Source organism: Lissotriton helveticus, chromosome 9 (assembly GCF_964261635.1).
Source record: "Lissotriton helveticus chromosome 9, aLisHel1.1, whole genome shotgun sequence".
Lineage (NCBI taxonomy): Eukaryota > Metazoa > Chordata > Amphibia > Caudata > Salamandridae > Lissotriton > Lissotriton helveticus.
The window spans coordinates 18,038,045-18,055,420 of NC_136070.1; the positions used below are offsets into that span (position 1 = coordinate 18,038,045).

At 49.3% G+C, this 17,376-nt stretch overlaps 1 protein-coding gene across 4 annotated transcripts in view; it reads left to right on the plus strand.

Moving 5' to 3' along the window:
- The window catches only part of RALGAPA1 (Ral GTPase activating protein catalytic subunit alpha 1), a 575,362-nt gene that overhangs the window by 216,380 nt on the left and 341,606 nt on the right, over positions 1-17,376 (plus strand). The window lies entirely within an intron of this gene.

A 17,376-nucleotide genomic window follows, 5' to 3' on the forward strand; every position in this document is an offset into this window, starting at 1 on the left:
CAGTCAGAGACCACCACACCCAAGTCAGGGCAAGGGAGTTACACGCCAAGATAACCCCTACTCACCCTCTAGGTAACGTGGCGCGAGCAGCAAGGCTAAACTTGGAGGCGATGTAAGTTAAGTATTTGCTCACGCACCCCAGCAACAACACCCAGGCCCACCACAAAGGAAACTCCACACAAGGTTATATAAAAAATAGCCTTTGTATTACACCAAAACACATTAGATAAAACACACACTTTACAATGTGCCAGAGGCACGGGCAGAATTTACAAGGGATATGTACAAGACAGGGCCACCTGGACCACTGTCAGGAATCAGAAGTAGCACTTTCAGAAATAGCACTTAGTACATAGAATATAGCACAAAATAGCACACAACCAGTAATCACTGGTAACAGGACCTCACTAGCACCACCTGTACTAGGGAGAAAACAACCACCTACACATCACAATACCTGTAGGGGTGTAAAAACATAACACATGATGCAATGCATAACATTCATTCAGAGGTGTAAAGGCACATGACGCATAAACAATACATTCAGAGGTGCATAGAAAGTACAATTGCGCCAAACTCACTTAAGTCACCACCTGTGACTGTCCCTAGGCCACCTGGCCTTGTTGGGGCTAGGACGCCCTGTGTCCAAAGTCCAGGGGGGCCTAAACGGAGCAGTTGCCCACAAAGTGCTGGGCAACTGGGTAGCAATTGATGGGGCCAACACGCTGGGGGAGCCCCACAGGCTCTGCAGAAATAAATGTCCCCCTGAGCCCCTCTGGGCTCTAGCAAATGTCTGGTCCCTCTGAGCCTCTCTGGGCTCTGGAAATAACAGTGGGGGCTGTGAGCCTCTCTGGCTCGCCAACAATAATGCGCCTGAGCTCCTCGTGGGCTTTCAACCAGCACTGGCTGCCACGAGCCTCGCATGCTCTCAGTAAAGAAATGGCCCCAGGATCCTTTCGGGCTCCAAATACCAATTTATGCCAGCCGGAGCCTCGGGGCTCGCAAACAGAAGATGCCCCTGGGCCTCGCAGGCTCAAACAACAGGTAAGACCCCCACGAGCCTTCTACTAGGGGGAGGGGCGGGCGCCGAAAATGCGCCCCGACGCCCCCTCCCCTCCCGGGCACTCACCGGCTTCTCTTGGTCGGGGAGCAGCTCCTTCTCCAGCTGCAAGCTCTTCTGTTACCGCGGGCGGGGCTCTTCCTCTCCGGGGCCTCGCCGGTCAGCTTCAGTCTTCTCTGCTCCAGGCCTCCATTCTCCGTGGAGCCCAGAGCACGACCAGGCCCGCCCCCGTCTTCCCGGGCTTTGCCTGGCTTCCGGGTCGCGCTGCAACCAATAGCAGCGCGGCGCTGGGGGGGGGGTGGAGGCGGGACTTCCGGGTCGCCGTAGGCAGAGCGGCGGCCCGGGTGGAGGCTTCACGATTCTGGGCAATGCCGGGTGGGCACCGGCTTCCAGTTAAAAATATGAAGTGAGGTGCCACTCGCTCGGCCGGCAACACAGCACGCAGGCAAAAGCACCCAGAGCGCTCTCAAGCGCCAAATGAAATTTAAAGCGCTCCCTGCGCTAAAATGGCAATTTCAAGCGCTATTAAGCGCTGGGTCACAGCAAAGCGCTCTCAAGCGCCAAAAGTCAATAAAAAGCGCTCCCAGGCGCTAGGGGCTAATAAGCCCAGCAGAAGTCCTCCTTGGTAGGCAGGGGGGCAAGACTGGGCCCAGAGCCAGCTCACTGGGTCTCCAGGCAGGGAGACACCCCAAGTGGCGGTCCTCTGGCCCAGCAGCAGCAGCCCCCTCAGGATCCTGGAAGAGAACAACTTCAGTGGGGACACAGCCCCATTTTTATACAGTACATTCCTTTGTCTGAAGGTGCAGAGTGGGGGCGGAACCAGTCGCAGCTGGTTCTTGAGTACTCTGTTTACCTCAACCACCCTCTCTATTCACTGGCAGGGCTTGGGTCATTAGACGCACCACAGGGGGGCGTAGCCAGCATTGTGTGGGGAAAACCCAGCCCATCCAGGACACAGGTACACTCCTCCCACACATCACTCATGCTAATCTCCCACTCACCACCGGGCAGACCCATCCAGACTTCCTGGAGCCTGGCATGCCAGCCAGCTCCAGCCAATCACTCGCCAGCACCCTCACAGCACACGTACAGCCATGTCTAGAAATGGCGCTTCCCTACTAGACACATACATGCTGCATACACCATCTCGCAGCATTCACTCTCACGAGTTCACACATACCAGACTCAAGCCTGTACACCCCACGCATCAGGAACTACCAGGGACACATACATTCCTCATGCATTCCTAAGGGCGGGCAGGCCTAGCTCAGCACATGCACTCCGAGTGCGCACGCACTTTCCACTGGGACACAGTGAAAGTGCGCAGAATCCCAAAAATCACCATCACCAGGTCACCATTTCACGCAAAAAGTCTAGGGGTGAACCTGCCCTAAGGGCCAAAGTCCAACACAACCCCCTTCCAGCCAAAACGCAGGGGAGACCAATCACCACCGTGATGGACTTCCCTGCTTGGGGCGATAGAACACGGACGCAGGCCCGCAACTGCAGGGACACCCTCCTGTTCTACGCCACGGTGAACCCATGGGATTCCTTCTAGAACCACAATCCGGACCAACTGGGCTACCCCACTGGTACTCCCGAGCTGTCCGCGGCCAGGACCAGGCCCTGGGCCACCCAGGTGCCACTGGTCCTTGCCAATTCGCAGAGCGGTGGTAGTAACCCCTGGCACATAGCGGCCATTTTCCACTCTTCCTGTCTGCAAGACAGGACTAGACTGCCACTGGTTCTCCAGCCTAGGGTCTACACCCTCAGGCGGACCAGGAGTCTCAGGGAAGGCTCTCCTCCCCCTACCTCTTCTTCTAGGGTTCCTCCTCCCTCTGCGAGGGGTACCCTTGCAACGCCACTCCAACCCAGGGTTTAACCCCTCAGGTTGCACCGGGGTCAGAGGTGGGCTCTCCCACCCTCTGCACCCCCTTCCAGAGGTCTGCCCTCTCCCACCTGGAGAAGTTCCTCTGGAAGAAGAACCGGTCAGGACACTGGTTACAGTCGTCCTACCCTTCAGGTCAGGCTGATCCTGAACCTGGCCTTCCAACCTCTGGTCTAAAACCTTCGGTGGAACAATTGCCTGGCACTCCAGGACTTCTGGGGACTTACACTCCATCCCCCTGAGGCTAACAAATGAGACATATGTTGTGTGACTGTCTGTCTGGCGCAGATCTCCCGTCCCCTGTCCACCTGACAGTGCGTGACGATCCCCCAGACCAGAAGTGGCGCCACCCGGGTCCCCCCAAGAAGATCTAGCCCAACTGGCTAGTCCCTGGTCCACTGGTGCATCCACTGGGAAACTCATCCCCCAATCAATCCTCACGCTGGACTCCTGTACCCTCCCTACCGGAGCGGTACTGCCAGCCTCTAGAACCACAGGAGCTCTGGTTACAGACGCTCCAGGTCCTCTACTCATTAGGAGATCTTCCTCAAGTGGACTAACAGGACAGCCTAGGTCCCCAACCTGGTGTTCCCTACAGAAACCATCCAAGTCCTGAGGCAGGGCTTCGGGCGTCTGGGGAACCTCGGTCTCCCCCTCACTCCTGCTCCACTGAGCCAGGCAGTGAGCCCCTACACCCTCCTCGCTATCCTGGGACCTAGCTGGGCTACACTGAGCCTCTTCCACCACGCTGGGCTGGAAGATACCTGAACCACTACTTTTGGAGTCACTCCCTAATGACCCTAGAGAACCTTTATCACTCTCCCAGCGCTCTGCTTCCTCAGCAAGCGCCCAAGGACTAAGGGATTCAGACTTCAACAGGTGCTGGCGCAACTCTGGACAAACAACACTGAGCAACTGCTCCTTGAGAAACATATTCAGCACTCCGTCTTTCTCATCATCCGAGCTAGCCGCCAGCCAATCCCACATTGCATCAGAACAGTCATCCACAAAAAAAACCCACTTCTGTTGAGGCGGTTTCCTACTGCCCCTGAACTTCAACCTTAACTCCTCCTCTTGGGAACAAGGGACCATACGTTGGGCACGGGGTAGGGGACTTTCTGCACTGAAGTCTAAATAGCTGCCACCACTGGACTCAGCCCTCCCCGGGGAATCCAGAAAATTAAAACTGCGCGCAGGGGATAGTCTATCCTCCAGAGCTACTTTGCCCCTGGTGGAGGCCCTCTCAGCCTCCTCTATCCTTTCCTGCGCTAAGACCATCTTGGTCTCTAGCTGTTGCTTCCTAAGCTCCAGCTGCGCCATAGCCTGGGCATGCTCCAACCTGAGCTTTTCTAAAGCCAGCTGGTGCTCCCTTTCTCTCCTCCTATCTTCCAGCTCCTCTGGGGACAGGGAAAGGGATGAGGCGCTGCCTCCTACGCTGGACCCAGCAAGGGACTCCCTATCTATGGGGTCTCTACTCTCTACTGGCGTCCAGGTGCTGTCATCTTCTTCCTCCTCTTCTGAATCTTTAGGGCTCCCCACAGACCCACCACCCTCCTGGTGTGGGGCCCGGACCCTTTCCTCACTGCGGTCACGATCCCAGTGACCCTCTTGCCATCTGACCAGGCGGTCCCTAAGGTCGTACCAGTTTGACTCACCCCTCCCTAGGTCTCTCTCGTCACAGAACCTTACCAGCTCCCACGTACTGTAGGTATCTAGATCACTGAAATCAAAGACAAGCTCCATCTTGGCAGACGTTCTAGAGACAAGATCACACAGGGAACCTAGGGGTCTGAGCTAACACAGGAGTACACAATTCACAAAGGTATCAGCAAGCTCTCTACCCCAGAGAACTCACACTCACTTGCTTAGTGCCACACACCATTCATCCACACACAACCCCCCCCTCGGACTAGTAAGGCAGTTTCTACCACCCCTGATTCCTCAACCTGACCACAAGTGACACAGGTACCGACTCTGGGCGCAGGGTGGGGGGCAAATGCACTGGACACAATTGCACAATGATACCTTCAGGAGAAGAAAATGTGAAACTTCCAAAACAATACAATCCCCTAAAATGTGGTCATCTAAAATGCAGAGTTTTGTGGTATGGCCAGTTACTACTAAGGTACAAGGCAAACACAAATCCTTATCCCACCGCTTGCCGCCAATGTTGGAAATGAGATCCCCGGCTGGCCAGGGCTTTCGCCAAAGTCAGTCAGAGACCACCACTCCCAAGTCAGGGCAAGGGAGTTACACGCCAAGATAACCCCTACTCACCCTCTAGGTAACGTGGCGCGAGCAGCAAGGCTAAACTTGGAGGCGATGTAGGCTAAGTATTTGCGCACGCACCCCAGCAACAACACCCAAAGGCCCACCACAAAGGGAACTCCACACAAGGTTATATAAAAAATAGCCTTTGTATTACACCAAAACACAGTAGATAAAACACACACTTTACAATGTGCCAGAGGCACGGGCAGAATTTACAGGGGATATGTACAAGACAGGGCCACCTGGACCACTGTCAGGAATCAGAAGTAGCACTTTGTACATAGAATATAGCACAAAATAGCACACAACCAGTAATCACTGGTAACAGGACCTCACTAGCACCACCTGTACTAGGGAGAAAACAACCACCTATGTATCACAATACCTGTAGGGGTGTAAGAACATACACATGATGCAATGCATGACATTCATTCAGAGGTGTAAAGGCACATGACGCATAAACAATACATTCAGAGGTGCATAGAAAGTACAATTGCGCCAACCTCACGTAAGTCACCACCTGTGACTGTCCCTAGGCCCTCTGGCCTTGTTGGGGCTAGGACGCCCTGTGTCCAAAGTCCAGGGGGGCCTAAACGGAGCAGTTGCCCACAAAGTGCTGGGCAACTGGTGCAGCAAGGTTTGAGCCTTCCAGGGCTCAAAACAACAATGGGGCCAATGTGGGAGCCTCGCTGGGCTCTCAAGAAATAAATTGGCCCCCTGAGCCTCTCTTAGGCTCTAGACACAACTGTGACGCTTCTCTTTGGGAGTCCCCCCTCTGGGGACTCGAAGTGAAAGTGGGGCGCTCAGAGCCTCTCAGGGCTCGTGAAATAATTGCCCCAATGAGCCTCTCGGGCTCAACTACCACATTATGCCCCCGGAGCCTCGGGGCTCGCAGACAGAAAATGCCCCTGAGCCTTGCAGGCTCCAACAACCAAATGCCGCCTTTACGATCCAACAATCCAAATGCATAGTAAAAAAACAGCCAACGCGTTTCGTTTATGAAATGGACTTAGTCAGGGCAAGAAATATGTGTGGTGAGAGCGTCACTAGTAGGTTCTGGAGATCCAGTGGACGTCACTCAGTAGGGTCACTGTGATGATACGTGGGCCTCCATGATACGGGCCAGTGGTAGAAAGCCTGTAATGATGGTCACTGCGTATCGGCAAACCGCAAAGTAGCCGACAGCTGATTGCTCCTGTTCCCTAAAATAGTGTGATCCCCCAATTTTCTGTCTACTAAAGTCTGTTATGTTCCCTTCCATCTTGCTTATTTTGAAGCATTCTCCTTTAGTCATTTGTAGCTCAACCATTTCTAGTTTCCAACCCCCCTTTCAAGGCCTTATCCATTCTCTTCCAGCTCCCATCTCAAAATAAATCTTTCTCCCAACATTTTTCTTCCCAGTTCTGCCTTTTCCCCCATTCCATGTTACACTCCTTCTACTTTCTGGATCAGTCAGCCTGAAAGGGCACTGTTCCTAGACGACCACCAAGCAGTGGTTTGTACTGAAGGATGAAAACGAAAACGTCTGTTCTGGTAAACATCTTTGAGACACAGTATTTGTCAGTTTGAAGATTACGGGGTTTATGACCCAAAGGTTGTACTTAATGCTTATTTTTTTTTTTATTGATTAGCTGAGTGTAACCATATCTGCTGCAGTGTTTTTTGCATCACGGAGCAGTAGTTAGGGGAAAGGGATTGCTCCCTTTTGTAATCCGGGGAAAGCAAGTTGAGAGATAAGCAGCAGAAAAGGGAGAGTCCAGAGGGTATTGTAAACTAATTTTGGAAAGTAGTAAACGAGGAAGGATTCCCCACAGGATATACATCGCGCACTATAGAAAAAAAACTATTTTTAACTTGGTCAACTACCAGAGTGCAATAGCCACAAATAATTAAACAAGCCTGATTGATAAACTTCAACTGAGGGTCGTCAAAGGTTGAAGAAGAGGAAAGGAAGGATGGAGCCCGATGTCGTCAAAACCCCGATAACGGGGTGAGTTAACTTGGAGGGCCCACATAAACTCGGACAGAGGCACGTTGAAGGCAGTAATCACCTGGGCGTCACCATTGTCCGCTCGTTTACGGCCACACAAAGGGTGCTGCTGCTAGAAGTAGTAGTTCCTAGTGACAAATACCTCATTTTCCCTCGCAACGATGCTTCACATGATTTGGGACGGGTGAGGTGATATCAGTGACCGAGGATTTCCATTTAATGATGCTGACAATACTTTAACACTGAAACTGGGTAATGCATTTAGTAATTTCCCATAGAACAGTGTTTTTGACTGGGACATTTTATGGGTCAATGGGGCATCCTCCATATGGGCCAAACAAAGGGGGTGAATGAGAACTGAAACTGCTTTGCTGAGTACGTAGTGGAACTTGCAGTTACCATTTAATTGTAGGTCACGGGCAGGTGTTTAAACGAATTGGTTATTCGAAAAAGAATAGCGGTCTGTCCGTGTCCCTACTGCTGGCACCACAGACCCAAATATGGAGCTGCCTTTAAATGATTGCCCATTGCGATGTAGTCCGGACGACAGTCTGACTAAGGGGGGGAATGAATAGCCTGGGCGCTCAGGGTCTTTGGACGGAGGTCACATAACAGATCTGCCAGGCTCTTTGGTTCAGATTGGCACACGGCTAGCTTGAGCTGCATTTCCACCATCTTGTACACTCACGGTCCACCCATGCATGCGAGCACTTGACCTCTGTGTGCTTGACTCAGCCATTCCTTAATGCTTCATTTCCTATTGGGTGTGTTGGGAGAGTTTAAAATGTCATCTTTTGCCTTTCTGTGGCCATCTTGGATTGTTTTCTCTGTTTTATTAATTTAGGTTCACTTTGTTACCAATGGAACTGATTTAAAATAAAATGTTCTTAAAAAATTGAATGAGGAGTTATTAGTGGTATGCAGAAGGGAAAGCGTGAAGGACGGAAGCTGTCGGGGGCAACAGGAACTGATCTCAATTAGGGGCAAAGGAGACAAACTGGGAGCGAAAGGACTGGTGAGGAGACAGTGACAGGAAGAGCAGCAACTGCTAAGGAGATACAAGGGAGTAAGACAGGAAGAAGTGGCAGTGCTCAAGGTTGACATGGAGAAAGAATGAGCAGGAACTGCTAAGGAGATACGAGGGAGTAAGACAGGAATCAGTGGCACTGCTCAGGGTTGGCATGGAGAGAAAGGATGTGCAGGAACTGTTACAGAGTACCTGGGGGAATACGTGGAGGGGATGAGGTAGAACTCCTGCAGGGAGATCGCAGAAGCCTGGGTGAGCTAGGATTGTTTCAGAAAGAGAGTGCGAGAACTTGAACTGCTGTAGAGCAAGGGCGAGTGAAGACCGGGCAACCAGTTGTTGACGTCACTGTACACAAATGAAGTGTAGAGAAGATCTACTGAAGAGTACAGGTAAGCACAAATGGGAAGGCTCGTTGTCTTGGAAGAACCGCCTTTATTCAAACACACGGAACATTGTTGGCTGAATGTCCAGTCCTGAGGGGGAAACAGAGAAATGTCAGTATAGTAAGGAAGATAAACCAGAACAGGCTTCCACATCAGTGCACTCACCCACACACATCATGGAAACACACAGCTTGAGTGCAGCAACACACATCCTCAGAAGGAGTAATATGGCAGCACAAATGGCAGAGAAGGGTTTGTCATTAAGAATGGGATTTTCATTTGGGCCTCTTTCTACTCTAGATTGGTCTGGTTTGCCATTGGTTCCTATAAATGTGCTCAAATATTAGGTGCCTTTTCTAGAAGAGAATGCGAGGGATTTAAAAATGCTCGTGTGTGGTTCTTCTGTTGCTGGGCACGCACCTTCCTGTTCTTTGTTGAGATTGTCGCCTTTCTTGCATGCGACTCCCGCTCCATGGTTTGTGCTGAATGTTTTGAGGCTTGGCATTGGTTAGGACAAGATCTGCTCCGCAACAACAGAATACTGGGTCCGTTCCGCTCCTCCTGTGACTTTAGAGCTTTTCTGTCTGGTTGGTAGGACTGATAGCAGGTTTTCTTATGAAGATGTCTTTAAGTTGTTTGATATAGTGCAAACAATGTGGTGGATGACAGTTTTGTTTTAGATCAACCCCTTTGACAAAGTTGTGCCGAGAAAGGCCCGCTCCTCAGTGTATCTTCTCTTGTGGTACTGAAGATGCGTATGAAAGAAAGCATTTCTCATTTTGTTCGGGGAAGCATGTGTTCGGTGGTGGATGTGAAAGCTCTCCTTGAATGCACAATGCTTCGTTCTCTCCAGGGATGAGCTTGTGGTCTCTGGCGGCTTCTCTAATGGACCTGAAGTTGGTCAGTTTAAGGCTCCTCTCAGCCTTGTTTTTTCAGAGAGGTTCAGTCCAGGGAGGATTCTTCTTCAAGACCAGTTCTTCTCTTTCAGGCAAAGCTGGCCCTTCTTTCTGTGGTATCGCTCTTCAGTGTATTCTATGTTGAATTAGTAGTCATTTATTAATTATTACTTTTATTACCTTTATTAATTCTCTTTTTCACTTGTACAAATAAAAGGGCTCGTCTCTAGCATGCATTTTGGATGTATTGGAACATTTGGTTTAGGAGCAGACCTCTGACAGTTTGTGGTCAAGGACATCGGTGAGATGTGAATTTCTTGGTGGATTGGAATATTTGGTGTATGTGTAAAACTCTTTTCCTCAATGAATTAAAATACTCGATTTATGAGTAAATCTCCTCTCACTTTGTGTGCAGGTAAAGGTCAACTATCAGGAGTGAAGTATCTGGGGCTTCCCAGGTGCCTTACTGGTTCTGGGACATTCTTTTACAAGAATTCTCCAAGTCCAATCTGGCACCTGCGACAGGTGGCGTTGGGCGTCTCCGCTGTGTCTCGTGATGCTCCACAAGTTATGTCGTATAGCCACATAAAAGTGCCACTCCAGCCCTTTGATGTCCGTTCCTTTCTTTCCATGCTCCTCATTGTGGATCCAGATTTTCAGAAGATTTGTGAATCCTCTCCTGGTGTGCTGGGCATCAATGTCCTCACCAGAAACGGCAAGTTGAAGATGTGCCGCGACGGCAGGAAGCAGATGTCAGTCGTGCACATGCAGGAGCTCTGCCTCTGGTGCTTGGGCTCTGTGCACAACTCTTGAGTTGCACAATAAGTTTGCCCTTATGAACCAGAAAGCCATCAGAAACTGGGAGGCAGAAGCAGAAGTCTACATCTCTAAGCACATAAAGCAGCGTTGTGCTGGTGGTGTCCGTTAAACGCCCACTCACTGCTTGAAGTCTTCTGGTTGTTCAGTTCAAACATAAGCTTGAAATGCAGGATGCAGGACCAAAGCGCCACTTGACGTCAGATGAGAAGGTGTGAGGATGTCAAGATAAAGGTTGTTCACCCTCACAGCCTCTGTAATCCGGACTGGTTCAGCAGCTGGTCCCAGCGTACCCCAAGTTTCCGGGGCCATCTTCACCCCTCCAGCAGATACATGCCTTTAGAGAGGCGATGCTGCAAACGTCTGGTGAGCCTCTGCTTCCCTCTGGTGCACCTGGGGGTCCTAAGAAGCAGCAGGACTTTGTAGTGGGACCACCACTGGTAAGTCTGCCCCTGTACCTAGTCTGCTCGCTATGGAGCAGGCTAGGTACAGGCCTCTGCACCAGCACCCAGGTCCATGTAGCCTCCTTCTCTACAGGCACTGGCACCAACTCTGCTGGTGCTGATAGAATAGCTGGTCCCGAGCCACCGTCAGTCTCGACCGGTGTTGCACTTTACGATCACAAAACCGCAAACAGTTGTGATTCATCCTGATTCTGATTCAAGACCTTTCCCTCGACTCTGTTGCCAGGAGAGGGTCCATGAAGTCTTTAGTTCAAGAGGCGCCCGAAGTCCCTCAAGACACTCAGGTGAATGGATTGTTTCCTCCTCACTATACTGATGATGCCAGATACATCCTTGCTAGATTTGTCAGCTAGGCCGCCTACTGAACTGAGGGAAACTCCTAGTTTGCGTGGCTACATGGGATCAGTTATGTTCTTGTCCGCCAGTCAGTTGACCCGTCGTCCGATTGCACAGACTTGCCCCTGGTGATGCTCGCTTTCTAACAAAACATTTGAGACTTAAGAGTCTGATCACCCGAGTCTCAACATGTAAAGTTGGTTTCTTTTACGTTTATAAAGACCACAGTTGACTCCGAAAGGAGTAACCTGGTGCTGATTTGAAAGACAGAAAATTCAGTTCTGTATCATTACAAAGAGAAAGGGGATACATGTTTTTTTTGCATGTGCTGAAATGTGGAGAACCACCTTTCTTTTGTAGACTAAGGGGGATAGTGTTCCAAACCTTAGCTGTAACCACAGCAAAAGAGCATCGTATGAGGAGGGACCGCTGAAGCCAGGGAATAGATACTAAGTAGAGGGTACTCGAACAAAGGGTCGTAGGTGCATTGTAAACACAAGAGGGAAGACATATTTGCTGGAAAGAAAATCCTAAATAGCTTCGCGAGAAACGTTGTAGATCTTTATAAAGATTGTGCTTTGTGTGTACAAATGACAATGAATAATGAAGATGGGTTTATAGTGAGGAAATATGTGAGCCGTATTTAGAGTCCCGACCAGGCGCTGCTATGCGTTCTGAACTACTTGAGGTCTGTTAGTCAATTTGTTGGGAAGTCCTAGAAGCAGAGAGATGCAATATTCCAGTCTCCGTGTAATCAATGCATACACCAACATTATCCTAGAGAGTTGAGTAGAAGCATCCTGTTAACGATAATGCCTATGTTATGGACAGGCAAAGAGAGGGTCGGAAGAGAAGGTTTTCGCGGAGGAAGTGCCAGAGACCAACACTTCGGTCTTGTTTGCTTCATTCAATCACCTACCGTTGGAAACAGCATCAGGGCCGTTCCTAGACTGCTTTTGTAGAGACGACAGATCAACCCAAAAGGAGTCTGCCAGTTCAGCCAGTGGAGTTACAGATCAAAAAGTGTGGGGCTTTGTACAGAACCTTGTGGAACCCCTCACCCCACGGCTTTAAAAGAGGAACAGATGTTAGGCAAGAGGCACAGCCTGTGCATGATTCGCAAAAGAGCCATATCTGGGTTCCTTTTCGGCCTATCCACCATCGAAGGAGTCCAGAAGAATTGATGTCTTTAGGAGCAAACTTTACTTTTTACTATGACTAGCACGTATGTCCAGCAATGCAGCTAGCTTGCTAGGCCGGTATGCACATACCTTGTGGGACGGGGCCAGCGGTCCCAAAGGATTGAAGGGCCTTATTAGCCCAGACTACTTGTGATGGTGAGGATACTTCAAAGTGCGTACTCCGGGCAAGCCTGGATACCACTGACTGTACTGACTGGGCTATTGGCACCAGCTTTTTGCTTAGAAGGTGCTCCGTAATGATGTCAGACAGGTTTTCTGCAAACGTCTCTTATGGATATGCCCCTTGATGGCTCCTGGCTAGTCAGGGAGAAGGCTGATCAGACGCTGGAACAGTTATCACACAGTTGAAGGACAGCCACGCCATGCCACAACCCTTTGGCTTTTTCACACCATTACAAATTCTTCCCACAAGATCAGGAACTTCAGAGGCTGCTGCAAGGGGCATCTTAAAGGCAAAGCCACCTCCCACAGCCTGTTCTACGGAGGCCAACCTGCTCTTTTCAAGTATGCGGCACCAGCAGACTGGAACCAGGAGATTGGATGGTATCCTTGCATGGCAGGGCACTCCTTTCCATCTGCAGTGCCAGAGGCATTATCTGCATTTCAACTTGGGCAAGAGCACTTTCAATTTTCTGTGCTCTCCTTCGGCCATGGGTGGGCTCCTCAGATGTACGCAAACGTGATGCTGGTGGTCGCTGTCCATCGGGGGTACTTGTATTCCGATAGCTCGACAACTGGTTCTAGAGGCAGGCTCGCCGGAGTCTGTCATTAACCACTTCCAGACGAGGGCTGAACTCCTGAACTTGTTGGGATTCCCTATCCATGAACTGTAGACATACCTCTGAGCCCCATGCAAAGGAGCCCATTCATTGAGGCAATCTAGACCTGGTGGCATTCAAGGTCTTCCCTCCCCCGACTCCATCTCGATCTCGAAGGAGACTACACTGGATCTGAAGTGGTGGTTGGTGGATGCCAATGTGACCTGTGGCAGGCCACATCCCCGTCCCTATCCAGGGCTTACGCTTGTGACCGATGCATCGATGCTAAGTTGGGAAGATCACTTGTGGACGCAGAGATCAGATCTCTATAGGAGTACCTGCTCTATATCGACCTTCTGGAGCTTTGGCCAATCCACTGGCCACGAAGCCTTCCTGCCGTGCATCAGTGGGAGGATAGTACCGGTCCTTCCTCGGATAGCTTTCTTGCCCAAGTTCTGGGAAAAATCAAGTTTATCCAGGACCAAGACATTCTCCTCACCCAGGGGTGGTCTAGGAGTTTGTGGTACCTGAAGCTCCTGGGCCCGAGCATTAGTCCTCTGATCAAGCTTGCTCTACAGGAAGAGCTTCTGTCTCAGCAACAGGACAGGGTCTCCACAAATTACACCACCATATGTTGAGATTGAGTGGCAGCAACTAAATGCATTTGACTTGTTGACCGAATTGGCCGATGTCATGCTGATCCACAAAGTATTTCTGTTGGGCACTGAGACGAATGTAAGGCAAGCTTGGTGTGGTGCCCGAAACGAATATGAGACGTTACAACGAATTCCGTTGCAACGCATGCCTTTACCACGCATGCGTTACAACGGAATTCGTTTACCACGCATAACCTTTAGCTCGACTACTTGCGTGGTGACGTCATACGTCGTCAAGAGGAAACGGATTTTTTTTTCCGATTTCTCTTAAACGACGCTGATTATGTGCAGATCCCGACGTGACTTCTGGTGAGTTTTTTTATTTGGGGGGGAGACCCCCCACAATCCCCCCCGTTTTACTTTTTACCTTTACCACATATACCTTTACTACAAACCTCGTAGTAAAGGTATGCGTGGTAAAGGCTTTAGTGGTAACCACGCATGCGTTTTACTGCATGCGTGGTTAAAGATTTCGTGGAAACGGCTTCGTTGTAAAGGCCGTTTCCCGCCCGAAACACACATCCCTTATTAGCTAAACTTTCTGATGTCCATTTGTTTGCTCTTTTGTTAGCCCAGCAAGACCTTGCAGTGGGCAGAGTGAAAGGTTCGTTATCTGCCCTCTCTACCTGCTTGTGTTTACACGATTCGCCGATCATTACTGATTAAATCACCACTTTTGATGCATTTTCGAAAATGTTTGAGACATGTTTCCCCCAACCCATTTGTGATGCCTCAGTTGATTGATAATCTGATCTTGACATTTTTATGGGCACGCCTTTTGAGTCACTCTTTAGCTGCCAGTGCCAGTCTACCCGTCAGGGTGATGGAGCTCTCGACAAAGTGGCATGGCAGGTCATGAGGCTCTTAACTAAAAACCGTTGTCCTTTTGGCCATCATTTCACCACACTGTCTGGATCCCGCAGGTGCTTATTCACAAGTCCTACACCCCCTTTGTTCTGCACACATTGGTGTTGAGGACACAGGCAGCATTACCAGTGACAACTTTTCAGGTTCGCCAATTGATCAAGGTTCTATCCAATGTAAGCTCAACGGTTTCTGGAAAGGTTTGTCTTTCGAATGAAGGTCTTATTCTCTTCTGTACATAAGAGTTTCCCTCCAATATGGCTTGTTGAATGGGCTCAAAGACGCTGCATTCTAAATTCATTCCACTGTTCTGTTGAATGGGACTCTGTCTAAAGTTTTGTGACTAAGAAGCAACCATGTAATGGGCGGACAGGGCCCGGTGTGCCATAGCATGGAAACACCGGGGCGAGGTACCCATATTGTGGTAAATAAATAAATAATACCCTATTTTTGGATGAATGAATGAATAACAGATAGCTCAATAAATAAGAGTCAAGATTCGAGGTAGTAGGAGTTTCTGCAGGTTTATTACAGCATAAGGACAGGATCAGGACAACCTGCATAGGAATAGGACAATAAGGACCAGCAGGACAACTGGGGCCCAGCAGGGGAAAAGAGGCCCGGCAGCTGCCGGGGCTGGGTCTGGGATGAGCGCGCTAACATTTAATAACAAGACATTCATTTATATACATAGCGCAAACACATAGCATTACATTGCAGTAGGCGTAACAGTGGGTGGAGTAGAAGGCGTGACGTGTAACAGTCGCGAGAGATAACAGTAAAAAGAGGTGTAACTGGGAGTTTACTTAGACATGTGATGTAAAACGTAACAGAATATGTCATGAATGGGCGGACACATTGGAGGGGGCTACCTAAGGAGCCGGGACCTCTAACCTAATGGTGCGCGAAAACTAGCAATGACGTGTTACTAGGAGAAGCTGGGGGCTACGAACTCTGTGCTAGGAGCAGAGACTAGAGTCTGGAGGGTCGGAGCGACATGTACCTAAACCCTATCTGGTATCTAATGTTTAGGGAACATGTTGATATAAACTAGAAGTCATGAGGGGAGAGGCTAACCTGATTCTAAGACTGGACCATGCATTATTCTACATGTAGTGCGTGATGAAGAATATTAAATGACCATTAAATACAGTATTTCTCTAACATGGAGACGAGAAGGCTAGACAATGACGGAAACTATTGATGCAGTTCAGTAGCTTAGGAATGCAGAGGAGGAGGACTGAACTGATAGCAGGAACTATAACATACTTTTGGCAGACTCAGAGGCAGAGCCGGGGTGCACCGGGCACTGCAAGGCAGGAAGTAAGTGAAGGGTCGAGGATACAGGTGGGGGCTGTATCGCTCCTCAGCGAGGCTTTCAGGAGACAGGAGCTGAATCTGTGGTCCGGGCCCTTTTGAGGCCTGGAAACGGGGACTTTATAATTGAATAACGTGCACACTGAGAAACGTGGCAACATTACTTACATAGGCCTGATATTCGTAGTATTCACGAGGACTGGAAAATAGCACACTAGAGGTGGACACAACTGTAATTGCGTCTTTAGTCAGAAATGGGGAATAACATATGCATATTGGTCATGCATACATAACATATGATGGATGGGGCGTAGGGACACAGAACATGGCAAAATTTACTTTTCCACATTCCCTCCTTGTCACTACGTTTCCATCAGGAAACATCAATATTCATGATACCGTCTATCATTTCATACAGTACCATTTGCTCGTCTCGAATTGTCTTGGAACGGGATTTAGAACGGGGCTTGGGACTGGGAATACAAGAGGTAGCACACATGCTGCAAATCGCAGGGCCACATTGTATACAGAGGCAGCAGCTAAATATGATCGCTACTGCAATACCTAGAAAGGACAGGACTTTCCATCCCCATGCGGAAATTATATTCCAGAACCAACCGGACCATGTCCAGGTGCCTGGATCTTGATGTAACAGATGGGCAATTTTATGGAGTCTGGTTATAGCTGAATAAACAGACGGCGCGTTATTTGGAATGAAAATGCAACAACTGGATCCGAGAATTCTACAGGCCCCGCCCCTATCGGCCAGTATGACGTCAAGGACGAGACGATTCTGTAAAACGACAATTCTCATAAAGGATTGCTCTTCAGTTAAGTTACCTAGAGCAGAGGCAGTCTCATCTACTACAGCTTCAAGGGTTCTTGTTAACCTACGAATTAGCTTACTATTTACAACTGTACCTAAATAAGGGAAAACACCTTTATCTATATCAATGAATTGCTCTGCGGCGGTTTCAGTATAATCGACAATCGGGAGATTTCTCTTGTGTCTAGTGTGTACTAAGAAAGAATTCCTATGATAGTCAGGTGGGGCTAGAAAAACAGGTGGCAGTAGGAAGGCAATGTAACAGGTTCCCTCCCAATCGAGGGGCAGACGGACATATGCAGTTTGACCACAAACAAAATAAGAATGACGTGAAGCTTTAAAAATAGATTTCCTACTGTCACTATACTGGATAACAGTAGTACATTCACTATGACCTATATGTACAGAACCATAACTACGGACACATAATTCGCCTTTGACTGGTAGTACTGAAATGGCGGGTGAGTCTAGAGTAGTATCAGACTGAACATTCAGAACCATGAAATTCGACGAATAATTTCCTAAATTATATACTTCATTTTCTAGATCTAAACCTGTTCTATGGGGGAATCCTTGCTTGTCTGGGAAACATGTACTATTAAGAAAAGACATATCTGTTGAG